The sequence below is a fragment of the Acinonyx jubatus genome, chromosome B4 (genome assembly GCF_027475565.1).
Source record: "Acinonyx jubatus isolate Ajub_Pintada_27869175 chromosome B4, VMU_Ajub_asm_v1.0, whole genome shotgun sequence".
Classification (NCBI taxonomy): Eukaryota; Metazoa; Chordata; class Mammalia; order Carnivora; family Felidae; genus Acinonyx; species Acinonyx jubatus.
Window position 1 is genome coordinate 56,604,073 of NC_069387.1, and position 27,422 is coordinate 56,631,494.

The 27,422-nt window shown below is 38.1% G+C and overlaps 1 protein-coding gene and 1 non-coding gene across 26 annotated transcripts in view; one reads left to right on the plus strand and one right to left on the minus strand.

Annotated features, from left to right (window-relative positions):
- SOX5 (SRY-box transcription factor 5) overlaps positions 1-27,422 on the minus strand; it is a 1,008,244-nt gene that overhangs the window by 870,730 nt on the left and 110,092 nt on the right. The window contains exon 2 of one of the 25 annotated variants that reach the window (XM_053225988.1): positions 5,056-5,223. The exons of the other annotated variants lie outside the window; for them this stretch is intronic. The gene's annotated coding sequence lies outside the window, so the exon portion shown is untranslated. The remainder of the gene's footprint in view (positions 1-5,055; positions 5,224-27,422) is intronic. 25 annotated transcript variants of the gene reach the window in all.
- LOC113593111 (U6 spliceosomal RNA) lies at positions 27,253-27,359 on the plus strand. The gene has a single exon (XR_003413171.1). It is a non-coding gene; the product is annotated as a U6 spliceosomal RNA (small nuclear RNA).

Below are 27,422 nucleotides of genomic sequence, written 5' to 3' on the forward strand. Positions count from 1 at the left end.
TGTGAGTTATTTTTAGGTCCAGAATGAGAGTTTATCTAAACTTCCCTTTCCAACATGACAACATGAAAAACAATTTTCATGCAACTCATTAAGGTATCAAGGGTTTCTATTTTCAAAAAAGTCATAATCAATAATAGAAAATGTTGGGGCGCCTGGGTGGCTCAATCGGTTAAGCATCTGACTTTGGCTCAGGTCATGATCAGGTTATTGGGTTGAACCCTGCATCGGGCTCTGTGCTGACAGCTCAGAGCCTGGAGTCTGCTTTGGATTCTGTGTCTCCTTCTCTCTGTGCCCCTCCCCCACTCGCACTCTGTCCCTCTCTCATAAATAAATAAACATTAAAAAAATAAATAATAGATGTTAATAATAGCTCAAAGACATAGAAGAGAAGTCTCAAAAGGCAGCAGATAATTTGACCAATAAATGAACTGAAGACAAAATAATACTTATGTCTTCAGAGAAAAAAGAGAGAAGACTCTTGGGTCTAGGCTGGTTACTGAAAGGCTTCATAGACATAGTATTTCAGCTGGGTTTTGAGAAACAGGAAAGCTCTGGAAAGTTGGAGGGAAGAGTAGACAACATTCCAGGCTTGCATCTACAATAATATGGGTGGTGGTGTTAAAGCCCAGAAGGACACTCTTTAACCTATAAGACAGGTTTTTCGAGAAGAAGCCAAAGAAGAAAAACTAGAACAAAAAGCTCAATTCAGATGACAGCTGTGAAGGGCAAGTTTAATCATATTGCACAGAAAGTGGTTTTTCACTGAGATCATCTGGAAGTACAAAGGGATGACATTAGGTTGCTCCTATAATTCACAGTCAGCAAAAATTTTAAAAATTAATAAAAATCAGAGGAATGTCTTGAAAGACTTTTATAATCAAATCACACATCTTTGGATACATTATATCATATTGGCTTTTTCCCTCCTTTTTTCTTATTCCGACCGTAATTGGTCATTATTTTACTCAAATTCTACAGCCAAACCAATTACAATAAATACACAAATATACTCTAAGGCATAATGCAAAAGATAGTGTGGTTTTCTCCTCAATATCCCTTCCTCAGCATATAAGAGCTATGTGATTTTAGAGATTGAGCCCAACCCCTGTGGTGTTAAATTTAAGGCAACCATGGTAATCCCATGCTCCTTACCAGTGATTGCTAGTAGATGTTCCTTACCAGCAATCTATCTCCTTCAGTAGGTTGCCTTTTCATTTGTTGATGGTTTCCTTTGCTGTTCAAAAGCCTTTTATTTTGTTAAGGTCTCAATAGTTTATTTTTGCTTTTGTTTCCCTTGCCTTAGGAGACATATCTAGAAAAATGTTGCTAAGGCTAATGTCAAAGAAATTACTACCTATGTTCTCTTCTATGCGTTTTATGGTTTCAGGTCTCACAGTTAGGTCTGTAATCTATTTTGAGTTTATTTTTGTGTATGGTGTAAGAAAGTGTTCCAGTTACATTCTTTTGCATGGAGCTGTCTAGTTTTCCCTCACTGCTTTTTGAAGAAACTGACTTTTCCCCATTATATTCTTGCCTCCTTTGTTGTAGATTAACTGGCCATATAAGCGTGGATTTCTGAGCTCTCTATTCTGTTACATTGATCTAGGTGTCGATTTTTGTGCCAGGAGCATACTGCTATGATTATTACAGCTTTGCAATATATCTTGAAATTTAGGATTGTGATACCTCCGGCTTTGTTCTTCTTTCGCAGGCTTGCTTTGGTTATTTGAGGTCTTCTGTGGTTCCATAGAAATTTTAGGATTATTTGTTCTACTTCTGTGAAAACTGCTATTCATATTTTGATAGAGATTGCATTGAATCTTTAGATTGCTTTGGGTAATATGGACATTTTAACAATATTAATTTCTCCAATACATAAGCATAGAATATCCTAATGCAAATCAATACCATGAGATATCACCTTACACCTGTCAGAATAGCTAGAATCAAAAAGACAAGAAATAACAAGTATTGGCAAGGAGGTAAAGAAAAAGGAACCATTGTGCACTGTTGGTGGGAATGTCAACTGGGGCAACCACTATGGAAAAACAGTGCAGAGGTTCCCCAAAAAATTAAAGATAGAAATATCATGCAATCTAGTAATTCTTTTTTTCCAATGTTTATTTAAAAGGAGAGAGAGAGAGTGCACATGCGAGTGGTGGAGGGGCAGAGAGAGAGAGAGGGAGAGGGAAAATTCCAAGTGGGCTCCACGTACAGCACAGAGCCTAACATGGGGTTTGACCTCACAACCATGAGATCATGACATTAGCCAAAATCAAGAGTCGGATGCTTAATTGACTGAGCCACCCACCCCACAATCTAGGAATTCTATTACTGGGTATTTACCCAAAGAAAATGAAAATTCCAAAAGGTATGTGCACCCCTATGTTTATTGCAGCATTATTTACAATAGCCAAGATATGATAGCAACCTCAGTGTCCATGGATAGATAAGCGGATAAAGAAGATGTGGAGTGTGTGTGTGTGTGTGTGCGTGTGTGTGTGTGTGTGTGATAGAATATTACTCATCTGTAAAAAATGAGATCTTGCCATTTGTGACAGTATGGATGGACGTAGAGGGTATTATGCTAAGTGAAATAAGTCAGACAGAGAAAAACACTATACGATTTATTTCACTTATATGTGGAATCTAAAAAACAAAACAAATGAATAAATGAACAAATAAAAAGCAGAATCATCACACTTAAAAATACAGGGAACGGATGGTGGCCAGAGGGGAGGTGGGTGGAGGGATGGGCAAAATGGGTGAAGGGGATTGGGAGGTACAGGCTTCCAGTTATGAAATAAGGCATAGGAATTAAAGGTACAGCATAGGGGATGTAGTCAGTGATACTGTAATAGTGTGGTACAGTGGCAGGTCATAAGTACACTTGTGGTGAGCATAGTATAAACTTATTGAATGCCTGTGTTGAACATCTGAAACTAATGTAACTTTGTGAGTCAACTGTACTGAAAAAAAAAAAAGAATAAAGCTGGCATAGAGAAGATGGCAGAGCTAAGGGAATTGCAGAGATAAGATGCTGCAAGCACTGGACAAAGTCAAGCCAACAATCTACCCTATCTCTAATGGCTGGATATGTGAAATAGTATTTTCCTTTATTACTAAATCTGGTTAGACTTGCTTTTCAAATACTGCCCTAATTTCTTTAAAAAAATAATGAGGCAGTATACTTGTGTATCATTTGCAAATAACTGTGATCCAATAATACATCTAATCTCATGGGCCTCTGGTTATTCCTAGAGCCTCTAGAAGACTCCAAACAGTAAGAAACAGGATAAGTAAACAAGTGGAATGGAAGATCTCTATGTATCAGAAAGGTTCTGTCCAGGTGATTCATTTCAGATGAACAGAACACCATCTTCTGAAAAAATGAAACAGTTAGTTGTCAGAGTCACTCAAACTGGTCCTGGCATTCTTGTCAACAAGGGCAGTCCAAAGTTACACATAACAAAGTTTCTTAAACACACACACACACACACACACACACACACACACACACACACAAACTTTAGATCCTACACTTCCTCTTTCCTCCTACACAGCTAAGTAGGGGCATTTTTTTCCCTGATCGTATTAAGGAAAAGAAATCCTCACAGATGAGGCTCTGCCTAAAAAGGATTTTTTGAGCAAGCCGATGTTATGTTTTATTGCCAAACAATACTTTGTGGTGCAGTCTCTAGAAGTGCAATTAACCATGTAAACCAACTATGAAATGGACTATATGCAGTAAAATGATGAAATTTTCCTAATGTTCATCTTGTGTAAAAAATAATTTTGGAATTTTTAAAGAAATATATAAATAATATAATGTATATGCCAACTTCTGAGGAAATTACTGCAGCGGATACACATTGGTGAATGGTGATCAAGAGGAAGCAATCATGCTAAAAAATAAAGGTAGAACTCTATGCATAAGAGTCTATAAACACAGTAACTTGTGGCAGATTATATCATCAGTAGACAAAAGGGAGCCAAATATAAACTATGAACAAAGACTTTGCCCACGGTATTAAGCCAAAGAAATACTAAGATCAGAAACATTTTAAATGTATACATTATAGTTCATAGCTAAAAGATGATATTCTTCCATGGCTGAAATGTAGTTCTTTAAAAATATTAGAACTTCTGACAGACACCACATATATTGGGACCATTTTAATTATTTTAAATGTTTATTTATTCTTGAGAGACAGAGAGAGAGAGAGAGAGGAGAGACAGCCAGACAGACAGACAGAGACACAGCATGGGCAGGGGAGGGGCAGAAAGAGAGAGAGAGGGAGACACAGAATCCTAAGTAGGCTCCAGGCTCTGAGCTTTCAGCACAGAGCCTGATGCAGGAGCTGAAACTCACAAACTATGAGATCATGACCTGAACCGAAGTTGAACCAACTGAGCCACCCAGGCATATTGGGACCATTTTAAATGTCTTTGTTTTGACATGAAATTTGATAGCCCCAAATTAATACTTGAGTACTAGAAGTAAAAATTCTAAATTCACATAAAACAGCACTGTCTATTTAGGCCTATAATAATGACCAAGCCAGTAGCTTGTGCATAGAAAACATACCTAGTGTTTAGAAAACAAGAAGTAGATGGAGAAGTAGATAGGGGCAGGATGTGTACAAAATGTACCTAGAACATCTTGACATGCCACATACCAAGGACGCTATCAAATATTGACTACAGTTAGGTCAAAAGTACTCAGGAGTAAAACTGAAGAGATTTCCATTAGACAAGGGTGAGACAATTTGAGGCTTCAAAAAGACTAGGAATTGCAATAGATCAAACTCAGCAAATATGCTTAAATTCATGATTTCATGATGGTATTTAAAAGAAATTACTTGGTTACCTTCTGAGGATGACAGGAAGCTGTTCTATCCAAATGGTAAAATATTTGCCCCTCAAGGTGAAACACACCCTTGCTTTCATCTTACCCCCAAAAGGTAAATAAGATACAAACTTCTGTTACTGTTGCTAAACACCTATTAGCTCCAAATATTCTACTTTGTTTAAAAAGATAATGGGGTGGCGCACCTGGGTGGCTCAGTTGGTTGAGCATCCAACTTTTGATTTCGGTTCAGGTCATGATCCCAGGGTTGTGGGATTGAGCCCTGCGTTGGGCTTTGTGCTGAGCATGCAGCCTGCTTAAGATTCTCCCTCTACTCCCTCTGTCCCTCTCCCCTGCTTGTGCTCTCTCACTCTCTAAAAATAAATAAATACATAAATAAAATGAAATAAAGATAATGCATTCATTATACTAAAGCCACACTCTCTTTTCTTTGCAGATTCTAGCAGAATGAGTTGAAGAATGCACTGCTTCTAATGTTGCCTTCTCTGGCAAATCAAATAACCCCTTTCCAACCTGAGTAACCATTAACTGCATTTAATGTCACCAACTCTCATCACAACTGGACAAAGTAATTCTTCGGCAATGTTTATCATTATTGCAAGTTGGTTACAGCTACAGTTTAAAAGCTCAATATAATCCTGTCTGTAAAGGTTGACTGCACAGTGACCTTAGTCAAAGTACAATCTGTTCCATAAAACCTAAGCATGGTCCAAGGAAGTCTAAACAAATGGGTCCATCAATGAATAGGAGGAAAATCCTTTGTTTTTAATAAAAATCATTCATTACACTCCTTGCTGTAATTACACACACACACACACACACACACACACACACACACACACCATGAGTAATGTTCCATATTTCACAGTTAAGGAAATAAGTCAATACTGGATATGATCAATATTGCTAATATTGATCAATATCTGGCTCTCCTCTTCCCATCCCAATGAAATTAGGAGTGACCATATAGTTAGTTCTAGCAAAGGAATATGAGAAGTAATGTTGGTCACTTCTGGAATAAAGTAACTGCCAGTGCTCAGCTCTCCAATCCTCTCTTCCTTGGCCTGGGAGTTCATGGAAGCAGGTATATAAGGAGGTACCTTAAAATTAAGTCCAGAAAGCAAAGCTAACATGCGGAGTCACCTAAACTCACAAGGTGTGTAAATGAGACTTTAGGATTGTTTATAACAGCAGCATAACTTATTCTAACCCAAACGATGTGCTACAATTCTGTGTTTTTCCCAAATATCCCTTCCACAAAGATCTAATAAAAACTCTCTTCCTATATCGATTGATTGAGGCTAACCAAATTAATTGCATTATGGAAATGAAAGGATTTAGAATTAATATTTTCAGGATGGCAAACTGTTTGAAAATGTTATTTACATTTGATAAATCATGCCTAAAAACTATAACACAACAAATCTGTACCCTTATAAATACAACTTTATTCTAGGATTTCTCTACCGGACAGAGAATGGCATGAATATAATATCACATGCAGTAGCCACTCTGAGCCTAGTTCTACCTTAACAACTATGGGCGGACATAAGGGAAAGAGCAATTGTTGATGACATTTATCAAGTCTCTCAAGTCTCAACTGATTCTGAAATAAACTGATAAGGCTTATATTTTATTGACCTCCTAATCCTTGGAACCAAAAGTACCTGGTAAATGAAATTTGTTTTTCATGATTTCCTCAAATCTGCTTGCTTTGGTGAATCCCGTATACTACCAAAGAGTATTAAAATATAAAAAATCCATTGTGAGGTTTCAATAAGGCTCAGTCCAAGACTTTTGTTTGATGCTTTCTCTATGTAAAAATAGTAGGGCACTTCTAAAGTGGAGCTTTGCATCTTTCCTTACACGGAGAACACTTCGTATAGTGGTGTTGTGTAAAAACCATACGACATTCCCAGGAAATATAATCACCTTTCATCCAAAGCCTCAGCAATCAACAGTTTGAAATACTATTCCCTGCTGAACACACAGGTATTTACCTGGGTCATGAACTAAAGTGGCAATTGTCCCAAATATTTCTGTTCATTTGATGGGTGCCATAGGAGCTTAAATGGACATGGTGGTGACAGCAATGTATGGACTATTGATTTGAGTGTGACTGAGGACTAACAGAATCGCTTCCTCAGCCACAAAGGTGTCCTAGGAGGTCTGCTAGCCCAGAATGACCTGGTGGCTTTTGAGGTGTATGGGTGCCACCCGACACTACACAATAATGATAGAAATGTATGGAAAGCAGAGATAAGGGCTCCAGCATGTATCTTTGGCAGCAAAATTCACAACATTTCATTTCTTAAAAAAAAAAAAAGACAGTGGGCAATAATTACACAGTTTAATTACTCCTTTGGGTTCCACAAAGAGCTAAATAAAATAAAATAAAATCACCAGCCACCAATCTGCTACCTGTGGCAGCTGAAAAATATTCTAGTGAAATTCAGGGGCAAATAGTGAAATGAGCATCTCCCAAATTGTTTGGAAAAGGATCTTCAGTCTAAGAAGAACTGACAGCACAGCTTTAAGAACAGATAAAGCACTGCCTCAAGGATCTGTCTTGCTTCCTTACTTTTTTAAAGTAATACCTTCATTTGCATAGTAATAACCCAATTATTGTAAGATTAGGTGACAGGAATCTCATTATTGCTATTTCCACAAAACAGTCAATATTCTATTCAATATCTTTTAATGTTACGCACCTTAAAACATAATTATTTCAATATACCCTCATTCATCTTTAATGTAATTTTCTTTTTTAAAAAACCTTGCCATAATTGTTGGTTTTTATGGAATATATTAGTGTTTAAACAAGCACTTTTCCCCTCAGGCTGCTATGAGAACAAGCAGAAGAAATCAACAGCTTGGGGGCATTTCTGCCTCCCCACCCCCCCCCCCCAGGAAGAAGTCCACCAAAAGACCAAAGGCACAAACACTGCTACTGAAAAATCTGTTGTAACAACCTCCACACTCTTCCCAACACTGCAGTTTCCCCTCCTGCTCTTTCACTTCATGCTCCACAAAAGATGCTCCCATAATGAATTTTCGTCTTAAGGCAACTTCAAAAGTGTTAGCAAATACATTCTGTTAAATTTCAAATTGTATGATCTGGGCTCTTTTCTTTGTGAGTGAGTGAGTGAGTGAGTGTGTGTGTGTGTTCCCAGACCACACTGCCACACTGTAGTATCAAAAAACAAAACAAAAAAAAAAAACAAAAAAAAACCCCACATCCGAGACAGCTGACATACTGGGGAGACCATCTGCCCGCCATAGGTTTACCTGCCATAGGCTTTTACAGTTTCAATTACAAGATAATCAGTACAATAAGTTGTTGGTTACCAGATTAACGTGGGAAACAAAGCAAGGAAGTAGAGGGGAGAAAGAGAAAGGACTGTCTACATTAAGAAACTATAGAGCCATACATGCTATTACTCCAAAATGATATCAGAATTAATGTACAGTGAAAATAGCAGTTAGACTTTGTCATGAGAGGAAGTAATATCAAAGGGCTGTGGTTTGGAATCTGGAGTTAACACTCCTTGACTGTGGCCCTACTGACTACTATATTCTTTAGGATGTTAATCTCTCCGAACTTTGTGAATGAATATTCCCTATTCATGAGTATTACCATTAATTTATAGAAAGAAGCACTATGTTCCCTAGTCAATGCCAGCTAAGTTTTCTCAAGATATAAACTTTATCAATCATTAACATGATTCATTAGTGTTTTTTGCATGTTCTGATGCAGAGAATCTCAACAGATGTCCCTGGGAGCATGCCTAACCACAATCTTACCATCACACACCCAAAGCATCAAACCACACTCCACTCTTCCCATTCTTGACCTTTGAGTAAAACTGCAAGGCTGACCAAACACCTTTCTGCATGTTGAATGAATTTTTAGGGGATGCTAATTGTATTTTGTCTTTTTTTTTTTTACAACAATGGGAAACCACCATTCTTTGAAATGAGTTTGGTTGCTATAGACAATTTTTCCCCACGCAGAAAAATTATATAGGCCAATTTCTGTTTTAGTAAGACTTTACTGGAATTAAGTTGTATAGCTTATCTCTTTCAAGTGGCTGGGCTGCTCCTCAGAAACTACTCATAGCAGCTAGGACATGAGTCAGGCAGACATTTAGGACAAACCCCAGCCCTTCAGAGAAGAATAAACTCACAGAGCACACTTTCAGTCAAGCTCACCAGCCTTAGTTTGTGGCGAATATAGAACTAGAATTCAGTCTCCAATCTCCTATTTCAGAGCTCTTTCAATTTTCTCTCACACATCATTTACAATCCAGACTTCATGGGAAGAATGGCAGTACACTACATTGATGGAGTGAGGTTGTATTTTTATCCCTCACTAATACCACCATCAGATGGTCAACCAAAAAAACTCAAACAGTGATAATTAAAGTCGACATTATATACAGGTATCAGACAATGCACTATTTTATCTTAAATATCAGAACCACCATTTTTTAATGAAAATCTGAGGCCTAAAAGGTGTGGAAAATTGCTCAAGATCACAGAACAACAAGTTCCAGGGTCTGGATCCAAAACCGGGTCTGCTTTCATTTAAGTTGCTGTCATACAAAGTTTACATATATAACTTACTTTGTTTTTTGGCTTGGACTTTTACAACCCTGTCTTTGTTGAACACACCAGACACCCTCCAAGAATGCAGAGAGATTGTACATGGCAAAGCTAACCCCAGACTATCCGGTGTCCAAAACTCCATGTAGTCTCATGCTTCCTTATCTTTGGGCATGATATTCCCTTTTTCTGTAACACTCTCACCTTCTTCTATTGACTTTGTCTCTCATTGTTTATCTACCAAACTTTTATCCATGCCTCAAAATCATGGTCAGTCATCACCTCTTCTGAAGCCTATCCCTACTACCCAACACATTCCAGGATAATTAATCTTCCCTTCCTCTACTATTTCTGAATATTTAAGCTATATATTCAATTACTAAATGTAATGATTAGTTTACATGCCATCTCCCTGAAGGAAAGCTCCTTGGGGCCTGGTTTAATTCATCTTGGTATCCACAGTACCTACAAGCAATATACTTGAAATGGAGGTGTTGTTTTATAAATGTTCAACTGGTACTGAACTAAAGATATCTATCCAAATTCACTTCTACCAATTGTCACATTCTTCTTACATGAAATATTTCTGTCTATGCCTTTTCTATACAAAAAATAGTTCTTGTTCCCCTCACCTCACCAAGAATGCTTTATGCATAATAGGTGTTCCAGAAAAGTTTGTAGATTTGCATTGCTTACAGGATTTTTTAAAAAAGAGAGGGAAGGTCAAATAAATAAGATCTTACAGATTGCTTTAAACTTAGTAGAGAATGTTAGTAAACTTCTCCCTTCTTGAATCACCTTCAAAGCATGGTATTGTATCATGTGAGGGTACAGAATAAGTACACTGTACTGAAAAACTCGATCACTGACTCCATGGTTAAAATGCTACTTTTCATGAGGATTAATTGAGTGCAATCTTTTATCTGTTCCTATTCAGCATATGTACTGTATATCTGCTATGCATCCGAGGACAGCTGCCATTCTATTTACAGCATTATCTAAAAATGGCAACATTAAATCTATCTTCCATCTCTTTGAGATCTTTTTCAACCACAGAATCATCTCAGATGTTCTGCTTTTAGAGCAAAATATATGAGGTGTGAATGTGTGTAACAGTAAAAGACTAACAGGCAGAAATTCACAATGGTGGAATTATCCACTGGGGGTTGATAAAACTTCCCTCCTTTTCCTATCTCAAGAAAAGCTATGGGAAGGGAACTCGCGAACATCAGGGGGCAAATTAAAGAGGGAGCCAACCCTGCCCTTACACCCCTATCAGGAGTCTAAGAACCTAAATATTGATTTTTCAGGGCTCTGTTGCTGACAGTAGTGATTTTGAACATTGACTGAAAAACAAACAGCAGAGGTGTGTGCTGATAAACCTCCCAAATACTACATCACATTCCAGAGGTTTTTTTTGAGAGAAAGTTAAAATTAATCATTCAGTATTGTAAGAGAAAGGAAAAGCTCTGTGTTATTTATTATAACTCTCCATATTATATTTAACACAAATTCTGTTAACTTCACTGAGAGCTATTATCACAAGAGGCAAAAACCTGATTTTACACAAAAACAAACAGTACTACAATCCTGACCAATCTGAACAACTTGGGAAAATTTATGCTCCTTTAATTGCTTTGTATTCAAAATTTCAAATTTCAAAACAAATTCTTTTGTCTCATCAAGCTTACAGTCCATTTTGAGAGGCAACTGGGTGGCTCAGTCAGTTGAGTGTCTGACTCTTGCTTTCAGCTTAGGTCATGATCTCCTGATTTGTGAGTTCAAGCCCCACATTGGGCTCGCACTGATAGCACAGATCCTGCTTGGGGTGTTTTCTGTCTCCCCGCCCCCCCCCCACCTCCGCCTCTGCCCCTCCCCAGCTCTCTATCAAAATAAATAAATAAACTTAAAAAAAAAAGTCCATTTTGAAAATCAATGTGGCAACTAGACAGAGCAGAGAGCTGTCCTTTCATGGTAAGGATCAACTACACTTAAGAAAAAATTAAAATTTAAATCCTTCCTTTAAGAAGATAATTTGTTCACCATGGAATTGGTCTTATAAATATGGAAGCCAACATTCTAAAAGTACTTTGCAACTTGGGAGTAGTGCTGTGAATTGGTTGAGGGTAGAGGCAGACTGCCTGGGTTCAAATACCAATGCTACCATTTACTAGCTGTGTGACCCTGGGCAAGATAAATAACCTTCAGTGACTTACTTGCATGGTTTCGAGGAATAATTGAGCTAGCACGTATAAAAAGTGGTTGGGATAGTGCACTCTATGTAGAGAGAAATAAAAATATGTTACTAATTTTCATTATTAGAATAGTCTCTGACTCAAAATGTAAAAATACATGAATTGGTTTCAATATTTCTCAAATGGGAATGGGGTGAGGAAGACCCACAAAAGAAAAGCTTTTACAAAAGAAATTACAATGATACAGTCACTGCATGTTGCTTTCTCAACTAGCTCTTTTGGGGGGAACAAATTATACACACAGACACACACACACACACACACATATGTATGTCTGAACTTTACATGAGCACTAATACCTGCATTTCAAAATGCTAGCCTTTATAAAAAGGCATGTTTTGTGGATCATGCAATATGTTCTTTACAATGTCTAATGCAGGCAAATATACAAATGTTTTTGTCAATAAACCTCTACATTATTTTTATTTAATTAAACAAACAAAAAAGCTAAAGGATCCTAAAAACAACATCCAGCACAACACGTGACATATATATTGTTCCCAGTTCGGCAAATGGCAACTCAATAAAGGGGACAAGTTGCATAATGAAACACTCACACCCTACATCTGTCATTGGCATTTTCAACTGTTTCAAAAGCTAGGTCAAGTGAAGGTGAAATTACTAGTTATCAATTTTTCACTGATACGAAATTTGAAGTTTTAAAAGAAAAATCAATGTTATTCCAAAAAGCCAAATGCATTAACACAGTTTTTTTTACCATGCATTTTACTCTAAAATTTACATTATCACTCATCAAACCATTTTTTAAAAAATCTTGGGAGGAGCAATTTAAGTACACACCAATAGTCTATTTGAAACATGAGCTAAAAGTTAAAGATTTCAAAGTGGAAAATACATGTTACACTTCTTTAAAGAAAATCTAATGCATAATTTTTACAAGATGCCAAAATCATCAAATCATTCATGTTATTAATCTTGTGTGTTTGCTGACTGGCAAGGCTTCCAGGGAGTCTGTCTCTAAAGGACTATAAAGCTTTCAAAATGCAGTTATGAAAAGTGGTAAATCCACACTTATATTACCACTAAGACAAGAAGGTAGGTTTTCAAAAACTAGTATGAAAATTTAACCGCAACAAAATTATAGTTAAGAAAATTCTAATTTCATGTATATGATATTTATGAGTATGTGTGTTTAATATGTAAAATTCATTAAACCTAAAAGTATCAATAAAAGTAAAATAAATATCCACTCTATGAGGTAAAACAGAAAAAAAAAAAAACAGTACCACACACATTGATGTAGTTATGGTCTTCTGCTGAGGACAGTAATTTTGCTTCATTACAAAGATCCCAGTCCTTGAAGTTAAGAGATCAGTTTCTGACTTTATTGTATTCTCCTTGTTGATGCATTAGCAACTACATTTCCTAGCCTCTTGGATTACAGAGGTCTGTCTGGCAAAAAAAACCTCATTTTCAAAGACCATTCACAAAATAAAACTTTGTAAATTGTCTCTCCTTTGACAGCCATCAGCAGTAACTTTATTATTTATGCCAAGACAGGCAACCATGGTGGGGTCTTGGTTCTACCACTAATCAGCTTACTTGCCAGTTCTGAGCCACAAATCTAGTCATATCTGAAATCCGAGTGTTGAAATGGATTATATGTGAGGTGTCTTTATGCTTGAAAATTGTATAATTAAGTTACCTTTTCCATATGGGAATTTAACCAAAATTCAGCTTTACTGCAGAAAAGATGGTTAAAATGTGCTCCCCAATCCCACAGAAGAGCAAATACAAAGCAGAAAGCTGTCTTAGTATTGTTTTTAAGAAAAAGGTCATATTCTTTGGTCTACTACAGCCAAGCAGTGTACATCTATCCATCTCTGTGTATATTTCAAAGGATAAAACACAGGCTCTGAGAGATTATGCAATATACCCAAGATTATAGAGCTAGCAATTGGTAAAGCTGGGGTTCAAACTCAGACCCTTCTGACTGTGAGGCTTGATGCTTCACTTCTCAGGACAAAGCTCATTGAGAAGATGATAACTGAGAGGTAACTCTATTGCTAAATCTATTAAATAGCCCACTGATGCTAAAGTTCCCATCACTTTCTACATTTCTTATGAAAGTTCTATCCATTCCTTGGTACCCAAGAAGGTAATTTCTATCTTTCACAGGGAAGTTATATTCAAGTATACCACACTAGCTGCTAATGACTGGCTAGAGAGGCAAGAATTAAGGTAAATGACTTGGTACTTGATAATGCATTTTATGATGATAATGGTACTTCTTGAAAATTAGTCAGACAGGTATGGGGGCTTGGTAACAGAGCCCAAGCAGAGAAAAGAAACAAAACAATGTACTTTCTAGTGCTTTTCTAGCAGGACTTCAAGATCTCTCTGATTACCAGGGGGAAATTATTCCACTCTTTCCACTGGCTTATGGTTCCCTCAAAGCTTCGTGACAATGTTACCTCATCTCAGAAATCTCAAAGACTAGCAGATTGAGGACACTGAACAAGCAAGCATGTTTAATGTGACATCTTACAACATATATCCCAAACGTCCTCACTGTATTTTATTGTAGTTTTCAGCACAGACTGGAGCCCACAGACCTGGATCTGAATGTTGGTTCTGCCATTTACTAGTGCTACGAGTTTGTCAAAATTATAAATCTCTTGCTTTAGCTTCTTGTCCATTAAAGACTGATATTGCCAGGAAGCTCATGAAATTGTTGTGAGGAGTCAAATCACATATATATAAGGACTGAGCACAGTGCCTACCCCATGAGAAGCTCTCAGTAAAAGTTAGCTGTTATTACTATTATCAAAAAGCAATAAGGGGTGTCTGGGTGGCTCAGTTGTTTGAGCATCCAACTCTGGCTTGTCATAATCTCATTGGTTCATGGGTTCTAGCCCTGCCTTGGGCTCTGTGCTGACAGCTCAGAGCCTGGAGCCTGCTTCGAATTCTGTGTCTCCCTGGCTCTCTGCCCCTCTCCCACTCATGTTCTCTCTCTCTCTCTCTCTCTCTCTCTCTGTCTGTCTCTCTCTCAAAAATAAATATTGTTTAAAAAAGCAATAGGACATGAGAATTTGTATTTTTTAAAATAACCCTGATGACAGAATGCTGTTCATAGTAGTAATTAGGTCATGGAAAAAAAGTTCCACTTTAACAAGTTGCATACAAGATTAAGGACGTACATAATGTATTTTTTTTAATTTTTTTAATGTTTATTATTTATTTTTTTTTGGGGGGGGAGCTCATATACAGCATGAGCAGGGTAGGGGCAGAGAGAGAGGGAGACACAGAATCCGAAGCAAGCTCCAGGCTCTGAGCTGTCAGCACAGAGCCGAGGTGGGGCTCGAACCCATGAACCGCGAGATCACCACCCCAGCCGAACTCGGACACTTAACCGACTGAGCCACCCAGGTGCCCCCATAATGTTCCATTCAAGGGGAAAAAATATACACATACAACTGATCCAATTATTAAAAAAAAAAAACAAAAAAAAACACCTAGATGTCCACAAAAAAGCCTGGAATGTCTAGATGCATTCAGCAGTTGTTATTTGTGAATCAAATTTTATTTGCTTCTTTTTTGCTCACCGGTGTTTTCTCAATCTACAATGACTACTTTGTAATAAAAATTTCATCTTTAATTTTCTTAAAAGAACTATATTCATACTTCAAAAATTAAAGTGAAATTTAAAAAAATCTATATGAAGACAATGTCAGGTAATAAATATCAGAAGTTAATGCCCTGATAGGATTTATGATCTACTATAAAATTAAAAGCCTGAAAATCAAGGTGATTATTTTCAGATGGTTAAAATAGTGCTTAAGGCTTTGTATTAAGCAAAACAGATGATATGACATATTAACACTAAATATTTTTAAAATCCAGGGCAAAATCTATAATACCTTTTAAAATTCAACATGTATTAGTTTCTAACGATTTTTCCATGGGTGAAATGTTACAGACTTATCTTTTAGCACCAGAAGACACCCGATTTGGTTTATAGTACACACTCACGTATGGCTTATTATCTACTCATAGAAGTTGGCCACAGCAAAGTGGGATGTCTCTACAAAAATGAGTAGGAAAAATTACTAAAATTGTTTTCAATTGGACTGAAGAAAAAGTACTGTTAAACGGACATTCGAAACATGCTTTTTGAAGCAATCAACAAGTAATATTCTTTTTGAAGGGGATCATGGGAGTTAACTCGATAAGAGCAGCCCCTTGGCTAATGATGAACTGTTCATCTTGCTTTGGTCACGACAGAGTGCTAAGGATAGACGTCCATTTAAAGGTTGTGATGTAGTAATCAATATTGAATTCTCTGATGTTTTAAATGTAAGGCTGATTATGCAGGGAAATTATGAGGGGGAGGGTGGGGAAATCACAGAAGTAAGAACCCAAGTTCATTTTGCAGCCCTACACTTGAAAATGTAGCAGCGCCCCTCATCATCTTCCTGAATCTCAGTGACTTCTCAGTAGTTCTGCCCACATTAGACCTTCTTTGTAAATTATGCAGACCAAGCTGTATGCCTTGTTCTCTCTATATGCTTCCCCAAAAGTTTACTTCTCTCATTATAAATCTTTGTTTTCTATATAAAACTCAACCTAAACCTGAAATGCTAGCTTCTTGCCCTTTAAATGTGAACAAGGACATGGTCTACCATGTCCAATGTCACTGACAATATGGGATTATTCAGAGATACACATGGACAGAACAGAACAGGGAAAGAACTGTGTCTCAGAAGTTGAGAGAGGGGAAATTTCCCAGATGAAAGACGTGAATCACAGTGTCAAACACTATGAGATACGAAGTCAGGTAGCACTGCAAAGAGACCACACAATCTGCATATGAGAAGGTCATCAGTGTCCTTTACCAGAGTAGTAGAAATGACTTGGTATGAGTGGAATAGTGATCATGGTGGGGAAGGAAAGGTAAGGGAGAAATTGAGGAAAACAATTACAGAGAATAGATTGCCTTCAAGGTGCTAGGGCTATGTATAGAAAGAGAGTCACAAGGCATTGTATGAATTTGTTTGAGCCTTGGAAGTGTCATGGTTTGACTCCTCTGCCTGAGAGGGAAGCCATCCTCTGTGTCCCAACAGACCCTTTGTTGAAATCTCAAAAGCTGAGCTATTACTAGCACTACTTCCTGGACATTTTCTGCACTCACCAGAAAGGCCCCTCTCTTCTCGGCACTGCCCCTCCACCAACTAATGGAGATGTGGTATTGCCTGCATATGTTCCCTTCCATTCTCTCCTGGTAAAAGGACACCTTTCCTTTTAGAGAATACATTCCAAGCAATTTGACTGGAACCAGCCACCTCCACTCCAAAACATGGAGGCATTTAACTGAGGACAGCTCAATGGAAGCATGCCATCTCCCTGGCCACCTTGAATGATTCAAAAAAGGCACAGAATCCTAAGTAGGCCAGTCATAAGAAACCTCCTGGGCCTACCAAACAACAACAACACTATATGCTCTTTCTCTGGAAATACTAGTTAAAAGAGTGTCATAGCCTAGAGCTGCTTCTGTAAGAAGAAAGCTGCCTGTGCACAAAGCTAATATGGAGAGGAGCAGAGTAATGGGAAGAGGGATGTGTACTCTGTCCTGATGATATTAGTTGTGCCTAATGTGTCATTTCCTGAACTTCCTCGTGATATGAGCCAATAAATATCCTCTTTGCCTAAGCTATTTCAAATTGGGTCTTTATCATTTTCAAGAAGAGATTCCTAATCCCATTCACACCTCACTGATTGTATGTTTCTGAATATTACAGGAATCTGTACCAAGGGAATCCCTCTATTCCACTAGATTCTACATTTCTTGAGGGCAGGAAAGACATGCATCTACCATAATGACTTACACATAGTATCTGACCAATAAATATTTACTAAAACAAATGAGCAAAAGCAGTTCCCTTATGGTACACCATCAAGAGCTAAAATTAAACAACTCAGCAACTAAATGAGAAGATCACAACGAATAATATACAGTGATCTGGTTTGCTGTGCTGGTTCCCCTCCATCTGTCTAACAAGACTGTCCTAAGCATGTTTATTCCTGTGTCACTCCTAGCTCCATCTCCTTCTCACCTTGTTCACTCAAGTGGGAATGGAATATTCATATTTTAAACTGGATTTACAGACGTGGAAATTGTCTGTCTACGCAATTGTCAATCTTTTTGAGAAGATTAAAATTGCATTAAGAACAAGAATAAGGGAAAACTCATTGCTAGACATAGCCCTTGAAATCAGGAAATATATGTGCTAGCATGATGCCCTGCACATACTGCCTGTTGTTCAATAAATATCTGTTAAATAAGGAAACATCCTAGATGGGGACAATTTGAAATTTCAGTCAGTAAAAATCTGAGTCAAATTTAGACTGCTGACTAAATGGAGAAGAAGAGAAAGGCAAGAGGTAAAGGACTAAAAAAAAAAAAAAAAAAGTCTTTCTTGGCTTGGACAGCCATATTCTGCTACTGGCCAGTGTCCCAATACTGGCTCTTCCTTGTAGTGTGTGTTTTATGAATCCCTAGAGAATCACCTTGCTGTGGTCCTTGGTCACTGGCAATGCCATAAATGCTGACTGAAGGAACCCCCTCAGCTCCCACATCAGACCACCAAGCTCTAGTCTTTCTGCTAAGGGTGTCTTCCTCTGGACAGGAAATTCTTCAGAGTAGGGGTGGGAGTGGGGAGAGAGGCAGTGGCTGAAGACACCATAATTGGCTCCCTTCTAGAGGATTCACATATCAACAACCTCCAGGAGACTACAACTTTTTCCTACTAGTTGTGGAAATGGGGCTTATTCCTACTGCATCCCTGTCTCTTTGCCATGGGCTCTCGCCTTCTGACTTTTGCATGTTTATGATGGGCACCAGAACCTATGCTCCCATAGGCCAGCCCATACACCAAGCTCCCTGAGTGGTTCCCCCACATCCTGTCCACATGAGTTTTGTGGGAGCAGGAGTGAAGAAGAGGGAAGAACGAGAGCAATACCTATGCAGCCTTAATTCTCTAAACTGGAATTCTCACTACCAGACTCTTCATCAATCCTATTATACTCTTCCTTCCTCTGCCCCTCACATACCCTCTCCAGGTGAGAGAGAGGCAAGCTGCAAAATAAGCACACAAATGAGATTTCTCAGTCTCCTAGCAAATCCTGAAGAGACGGTTTGACCCACATTATTCTTTGTCCTTTTGGAGCCCTGCCACAGCTCTCATACAACTCAGTAAGTCAAATATAATGACCTGTTATATAGGTGAAATTACTGCATATCCTGGTTTTGAAAAACATGACTTTGCTATGATTTGGGCCACATCCCACAAAGTTCATGGATCCACCTTTTACCAGGTAATCATCTGAGGTTGCAAGTCGGGAAAGAGTTCTTACCGTGGGAAATTCCCATTTACTTTTTTCCACTGGTAGGGCTAGGATGAGAACCCGGGATTTATTTCCCAATCCAGAGCCTCTCTCCTGACACACTGAGGAAAGGAACAATAATTTCCTAATATAACCCTGGAAGCAGAAAAATAATCAGAAATGAAAAGAAAAAAATCTCTCCTCTGTCCTTCTGTATAAAACAAATAATCCTCTACATCATCCTACACCGCATGTGTGATAAGGGGCTCCATCCTCTCTTGTATCATATTTGGTATTCGTGCAATCTTTCTCCTCCTACAGTCCACCTAATCTTATGAAACATAATTCTTTTCTCTCTTCCTCCTCCCTACACACACTAAATTCCTGATTCTCCTGGAGTATGTGCAAACTATTACACTACCCTTCTTTTAAACCAAGAACCATACTTCAACCTAAGACAGCTGTTGGACAAGTGTGTTTACTATTTTATATTATGAGCTTGGTTTTTAGCATCTTTTATGACAAAAGCGTTGATTTTTCCCCTTTACAAAGTGGCTGTGGCATTCTGTGGCGGCATGCTACAGGCACAAGTTCATGGCAAGTTCAGAGGAAAGGAATGTTCAAAGAAAACCGAACCCAAAGCATTGTGGGTAGTGATATGGAAAGTTGACAAAACAATGATAAACAATGGGGGGAAAAAGAAATAATTAAGTGTTCTGAAGCACTGTATCAGCATTTTATGCATTGTTAACTTTTTTTTAGGAAACTGTTTTATTGTGTGTGGTTTCATGGAGAGATACTAACCCAGTCTGTTGAAACACCCTTCTGCATGTATAATGATTATAAAACTTTTTTTTTTAATAAAAAAGAAAATGGGCAAATATGTCTGCCTGAGATAAGGCCTTCTGAACAAAAATATAATACATGGAAATCCTTTCTTGAAGTGCTTTGTGGATTTAAGGAGGTAGGAAACTTAAAACAGTAGAGTTACAGTAAACACATAAGTCTAAACAAGGTGTGAAAAATTGAACTATATGCTGCAACAGGCAAAACAAGAAGTAGAAGTAGCTAACAGAGGAAGGTAAAGGCTTTACAGATACAAAGGTACTTCTGAAAAACAATTTGAGCTCGTGAGACCTGTCAAAGAGACACATTTTGAATACTGGTAAAATGCAATCCTACATCAATCACAGTTCAGCCTATATTTACTGTCTTGTTAGGTCCGTTTCAATGTAGATTATGTCCTTTTATTTGCACTCATTTAGTTTCTGGGATGATTTTAGGCACTACGGATTTGTGAGTGGACAGAACACACAAAACTCCCTGCACCCATGAACATTACATTCTAGTGAGCAGAGAATACAATCAACACAATAATTAAGCATATGTGTATGAGAACATGGTGCATAAAAGGAGAAAATAAAGCAAAGAAAACAGATGTATTGTCAGGGGTTGGGGCAGTAGGGGGAGGTCTGCTGTTTTAGGGTTTAAAAGTCATAAGAGGAGAAGTTAATGAGGTCACAACTGATCAGGCTTGAAGGAGGTAAGAGAGTAACCGTTCACTTAACCGAGAAGTGTGTGAGCAAAGAGCATATTCAAAGGTCCTGAGGTGGGAGCCATCCCAGTAAGTTAGATGAATATGAAGAAAACTAGGGTGGATGTTGGAGAGGAAACAAGGAGTGGAATGGTTCATAATGAGTTAAAGAGGTAACTAGGGAATGGGAAGGGTCAGGAGATCATAGGTATTATAAGGACATTAGCTTTTATTCTGAGGGAGAGGAGAAGCTATAGAAGTATTCTACAAAGTGACATGATCTGAGATATCATATGCTAACCATTTCTTTCCATAAGACATTACAATATACAAGTTTTGAAGCCTTTTAAAAAAAATGTTTGAGAGAGAGAAAAAGTGCAAGCAGGGGAGGGGCAGAGAAAGAGGGAGAGAGAGAATCCCAAGCAGGCTCAGCACCATCAGTGCAGGGCCCAACATGGAGCTCAGTCCCACAAACTTCAAGATCATGACATGAGCTGAAGTCAACAGTCAGATGCTTAAACAGCTGAGTCACCCAAGCACCCTCAAATTTTCAAATTTTTTCCATTTTGTGCTATGTTTTTTAAAACATCTTTTATGGGCCTCAAAACCTAAAAGGACAAGACGGGGCCAGCAAGTAAAGAGAGAAATGAAAATATTGTATAATGGTTACCATAATATCACTTTCTTTCCATGAATACCTAAGATACTACATGAATTAAGTGATTTTCATCACATCCTGCTAAAGATCACTGATTGAATCCATAGTACCAGCCAGTAAGTGTGATCTGCCTTAGCATACCAAACCAATTTGATTCTGTCATATCTTAGAGAGACAATTTACTTCTTCTTTATATAAAACAGGTCGCTAGAAAGAAAGAAGGGACATACATTGTTGATGTTGATGTCACTCAAGTATCTGTTCGTTTTGTCCAGCACATGTAAGATGCTAGAACAAGAATGAGTTGTCACAGTTTTAGAGATGTTTGATAAAGAAGCACTGAGACTGGATAGCTGGAGGAAGGATAAAATCTCCTAGCAGGCCAGGCTGCACAATAATCAGTATTGACTCAAATCAGATGCTATTGTGCATTCTCAATATAACAGGCTGAGACTGGAGTTTTCTTTAGAGGAAAAACTGTTTTGAAATAACACGGTAAAGCAGGCTTTTTCAACACCCATTCTAGTACAGTGCTACCTACAATAGCTGCAAAATGTACTGCTTTCTTGTCACCTATAAATACAGGACTTGGTCAGTAAATCCTTCACTTATTATCCCATATTCAGAAATTTGAGAAGCTTCCAGAAACCTACAGTCTTTAAACTAGTGCTTAACAAGGAAGTGGATATCGGGGAGGTATGAGGAACTGAGCTAGTTCGGGATAGGAGGTTGCTGATATTTCAAGGTTCCCTAAACACATTTCATATTTCAATGCTACAACCTTCTTGAAATGTCTCTAGGATAAAAGACAAGGAACTATTCCCTTTCAAACAGAGGAATAGGGGTCTGTAAAACCTAATCATTAGGGACTTAGCCAAGTTAAAGATGCATTTCAAAGTCTGAAGAGAAGAAACATTCCTATTAAGCATTCAACTATAAGCCAGGCCACTGTATTTGTGTGTATGTGTGTTTGCATGTGTGTGTATTATGATTCCCACTCTATACATGAGGAAATTGAAGGACATATTCAAGGTAGATGCAGGAGCTTGGGCAAGAATGGGAATGCAATATTTCGAGGGTGAATGCAAATGGCACAGAAATAGAAAGTTAGCAATGGGACATGAAATTTATATGAATTTACCTGTAGAAGATGCTCTTGTGTACTATTCACCCAACAACTAAAGATCTTCCCTTCAGTTTGAAGCACCCACTGTCCCAGCTGCTGGCAGCACTGAATGCTAACAGCTCACAGCTGATCCCCTCTCTGGGCACTGGCTCGGTTGAAGGGAGCTGCCTCGCTGGAGGCTAAACTCCTCCCCAGGGGCAGCAAATGTCTAATGACTGCTAAATAAAGAGGTACAAAGGACAGCCCCCTACCTCAACTCAGGATAACTCCGAATGGCCAGCCCAGCTCTAGAGCTCCCCATAGGATTGGCTGTGTCCTCTGCTGCAACTGCATCTCAATTCAAACTCTCCATCTGCCCATCCTGCTTCCCTCACCCCTCATAGGTATTGTTCCCAAGAGCACACAACAATAAACCTCATAGATGCAAATACCAGAGGCTGAGAGTATGTTTCCAAAGGAAGCAGACAAAGGCAACACCACAAAAAAATAGACACTAGATGATAACGTTTCCCACTCTCTGAACGAATGAGATTAAAACGTAGTGACAGATTCTACTGGGCACTTCCATGGGCTAGTGTTAGTTTCTAATGCAATTCCCATTATAACTGGAAGCAAATCACAAGTACTCATACTGTTACAAAATGCTTGTGTTTAAGTTAAAATGATAATGAGTCATTGACTTAAATGAGGAATTGTCAATTAGTAAGTGATTTTATAGGGACTGTGAAGTCCCTCTGTATCTCATGGAAGCTATCTGGTGGTCAAATCTGGTATCAAATATATCTAATTAACTGCATATCCCTTAACACAGTAAAACATGTTTTCTTGAGAAGCTTGATAAATATTTTATTAATTCCGTAATTGTGTAGGAGTCCAAGGAGAGGAAAAAAATGTGGCAAAAAGAAAAATATATTTCATAGTAACAGACTGCTGAGTTTCATGTGGATCCAAAGAGAGACTCATTATTAAAGAAATAACTTGAACATTAAGACCAGGAAATAAGGATCATAAGGAGTCAGAATGGGTTAAAGTGGTAACATAAAGAACATATCAGATATACCATACTGGGCATCAGTTAAGATACCTCATGATGATTTTGTTGAGGTCAAGGCAGAGATATCAGCTGAAAAATAATATAAATAGCTAAGGTTATAAAATGCTGGACAACTATATCCAGAGAGAACAGCTACCATAATTGATAGTTGGAAGGAAAATTTTTGGTGGCTCCACGTTTTCTCTTTCTCATCTTGTCTTGGTGATCTACAAAGGAATGGGGGCACATAGGGAGGGCCTGGATTTATAGGCTAGAAGCAAGTGTTGATGCAAACAGGGCTGACTTTATTTTCTAAGACGAAAATTCACTAGGACAGGCACAACATGTTATCTAAAGAATTATTATACAATCTTAATCAGAACTGTACAATACAATCCTACAACAGGCAATAACATGAAGTAAAAAAGGTATCACAGCACAGGACTTTCCAGATTATGGAGACCTCAAAGATTAAGTGTTACTCAGAAGACACTGGCAACTGACATTTAACAAATATATATTGAGCCTCTCACATATGCCAGGAATTGCTTTATGCATTGAAGATATAGCTATGAACAAGAGATACAAGACCCTGTTGCATTCTAATGGTGGGAGAAGCAGAAAGATAATAAATAGCTAAAAAAAATCTATTATGAAAATATCCTGTCATGATGACTGCTATGAAGAAAACAAAAACATGGCACTATGATAAAAAGAAACTGAAGCTACCTTAGACTGAATTCAAGAGAAAGCCTTCCTGAAAAGGTGGCATTAGAGCTAAGGGCTCAATAGCAAGTTAAAAAATCAGCTATTTGAAGGTAAGAGAGAAGAATATTCCAGTCAGAGAGGACCAATGCTAAAAGGCCTCATTTGGATAAGCTTGGAGAGCATACTCATTTGGCTGAAACATACTGAGTGAAAGATATCAAGGTTAAGAGTTGAAATCAGAGACATAAGCAATAGTCAAAGCTTTATGCATTGATACATGGAAGAGACATAATGGATTTGTTTGGAAAGATCACTCTGGCCGATATTCAAAGAACCAAATACTACAGGGGGAGGTGGTCAGAATGGAAATTCAGAAACCATATAAGAAGCTATTGCTCTATGGGGCTCCTGGGTGGCTCAGTCAGTTAAGCCTCCGACTCTGGCTTGGGTCATGATTTCATGGTTCTGGACTTTGAGCCCCGCATTGGGCTCTGTGCTGACAGCTCAGAGCCTGGAGCCTGCTTCAGATTCTGTGTCTCCCTCTCCCTCCTCCTTTATGCTCTCTCTCTCTCCTTCAAAAGTAAATAAACATTTAAAAAAAGAAGAAGAAGAAGAAGAAGAAGCTATTGCTCTAGTAGGCAAGAGATGATGATAACAGGAAGCTCTACAAAAGTGAAATTTAACGAGACCAATCATAAAGCTTGTTTTTATACCCACAACCGCTCCCTCTCAACGACAGCACAATATAAGATAGGAGATTCATGAGTGAGAGAAGCACAGATTTTAAAAGAATAGGGTAAAATAAAATGGTGGGGGTATGTCAAATGGACATGGAGGCCAACCTGCAAAAGCTTCCAATGGCCAAAGCTGGAACAATGTGAGTAACAAAATGAATAATATAGTATGGAATTATAATCCAAAGTTAAATATCCATGAGTCCACACTATTTTTAAATAAATGATTGAATAGATAAATGGGAGAAACTGACAAATTTCCCATACAGAATTCCAAACAATTTATGTAAATACTCTGCCTCAAGGAGATGGAGTTTAACTATTCACATCTTGAGTATGGACTGCTCTTCCAAAGAGTACAGTATAGAAAAAGAATAAAGTAACCTCACAATAGAGAAATCATAGCCAGGTGATCAACGTTAGTGTCAGTGATAAGTCAAGTTGACAGTAAGTGCCCTTGATATAGTAAAAAATAGTACATTTTTGTGATCTCCCTAAAACCCATAACCTCAGTACAATCATAAAAAAAAATTAGACAAACACAAATTGAGAGACATTCTATAAAATACCTGATTGCCAAGGTCATGGAAAACAAAGAAAATCTGAGAAACTCTTACACTTCAGTAAAAGTACTGAGACATGACAGCTAAATGTAGAATGTATCCTGGATGAGATACTGGAACAGAAAAAGGACATTTCCCTACAAACTAAGGAAACCCAAATAAAGTAGACAGTTAATAGCAACATGCCAATGTTGGTTACTTAGTTGTGCCAAACATAGCACAGTAATATAAAATGTAAACAGCAGGAGAAACTGGATGGAGAATATATGGAAACTCCATACTGTCTTTCAACTTTACAATTTAAAACTATTATAAAATTAAAGGTTATTTTATTTAAAAAAAAATCATAGGGACCTTGGATTGGTTCCCATCAACAAAAGTATGGCATCTAAAAAATGGAAGCCAAAGGCCTCCTTCACTCAGTCTTGTTGAAACACAGCCATAGTGCTATGGGGAACACAGTACTGCTAGGTGCCATGCTTGGAGAAGAACGCAGAAAAATGCTCCAGAAACGACAGTAAGCAGAATGGACAGAGGACTTAAACTCATAACACGTGAGAAACAACTAAAAATACTGCGAATACTTAACCTAGGAAACAAGGAAAGCAAAACAGCTATCTCAAAATACATGAGGGTTTGTTTTGTTTTGTTTTGTTTACAAAGAGTGCGTATTGGACCTTCTCCTAAGTCTGAAACTGCGGCACTTGGTAAAAATGGAGGGAAGACTGTGAGTGGGAAAATATCTATTCAAGAAAAGGAAGAACATTTTAAACCTAGCATTGCCTGCCCTGAGAGGCAAACACATGCCCTTCCAATACTGAGCATTCAAGCTTCTGCTGGAAAGACGTTTGTCCAGCAGTTGTAGAAGACGAGATGGGTATTTGAATTCCACGGGACTTTCTAGGTATTCAATACAAAAATTTAATGTCGTCCTGCTTCTCTACCAGCATTTAACTGTTGATAAAACTGGTAGTGCCCCACATCAAGGTTACAGTAATTTGTATATTCTATTCACTTTTAATTTTTTATTAAGGAATTTATTAATTTTACCTTTTAAAATGTATTATAAGGTAGGTAGTAGTTAGACCTTCTCAACTCTGTTAATAGAATAATATGGGGGCGCCTGGGTGGCTCAGTCGGTTGGGTGGCCGACTTCGGCTCAAGTCATGATCTCGCGGTCCGGGAGTTCGAGCCCCACATAGGGCTCTGTGCTGACAGCTCAGAGCCTGGAGCCTGTTTCAGATTCTGTGTCTCCCTCTCTCTCTCTCTGACCCCCCCTGTTCATGCTCTGTCTCTCTCTGTCTCAAAAATAAATAAAACGTTAAAAAAAATTAAAAAAAAAAAGAATAATATGGAGTAACATATTCATACTTCTTCAGCACAGATCTCACTCTTGAATTCAAGGTTCACCTATCGGGGGCACCTGGGTGGCTCAGTCGGTTAAGCGTCTGACTTCAGCTCAAGTCACGATCTCATGGTTTGTGAGTTCAAGACCCGCGCTGGGCTCTGTGCTGACAGCTCAGAGCCTGGAACCTGCTTCATATTCTGTGTCTCCCTCTCTCTCTTTGTCTCTCCCCCTCTCCCTCTCCCTCTCAAAAATAAATAAAAATTAAAAAAAAAAAGATTCACCTATCCAATTGTTTATTTGACCCCTCCACTGGAACGTCTGATACACATTTCCAATTCAAGTCGTCCAATACAAAATTTGTTTTTCCATCTAAACCTCCCTCAGTCTCATCAACAAATACCAATCTATACCTAATCTCTGTCCATTTATCTCCTACATCCATTTCATTAGCACAGCCTCAAAAACCTGTATGTTGTACTCACTCTGGCAGCACATACACTAAAACTGGAACAATACAGAGAAGATTAGCATGGCCCCTGTGCAAAGAGAACACACAGATTTTTGAAGTGTTCCATATTTTTTGTATAGTAACATGATAGCTATTCTTGTGGTGAGCATAGCACAACATATGAACTTGTTGAATC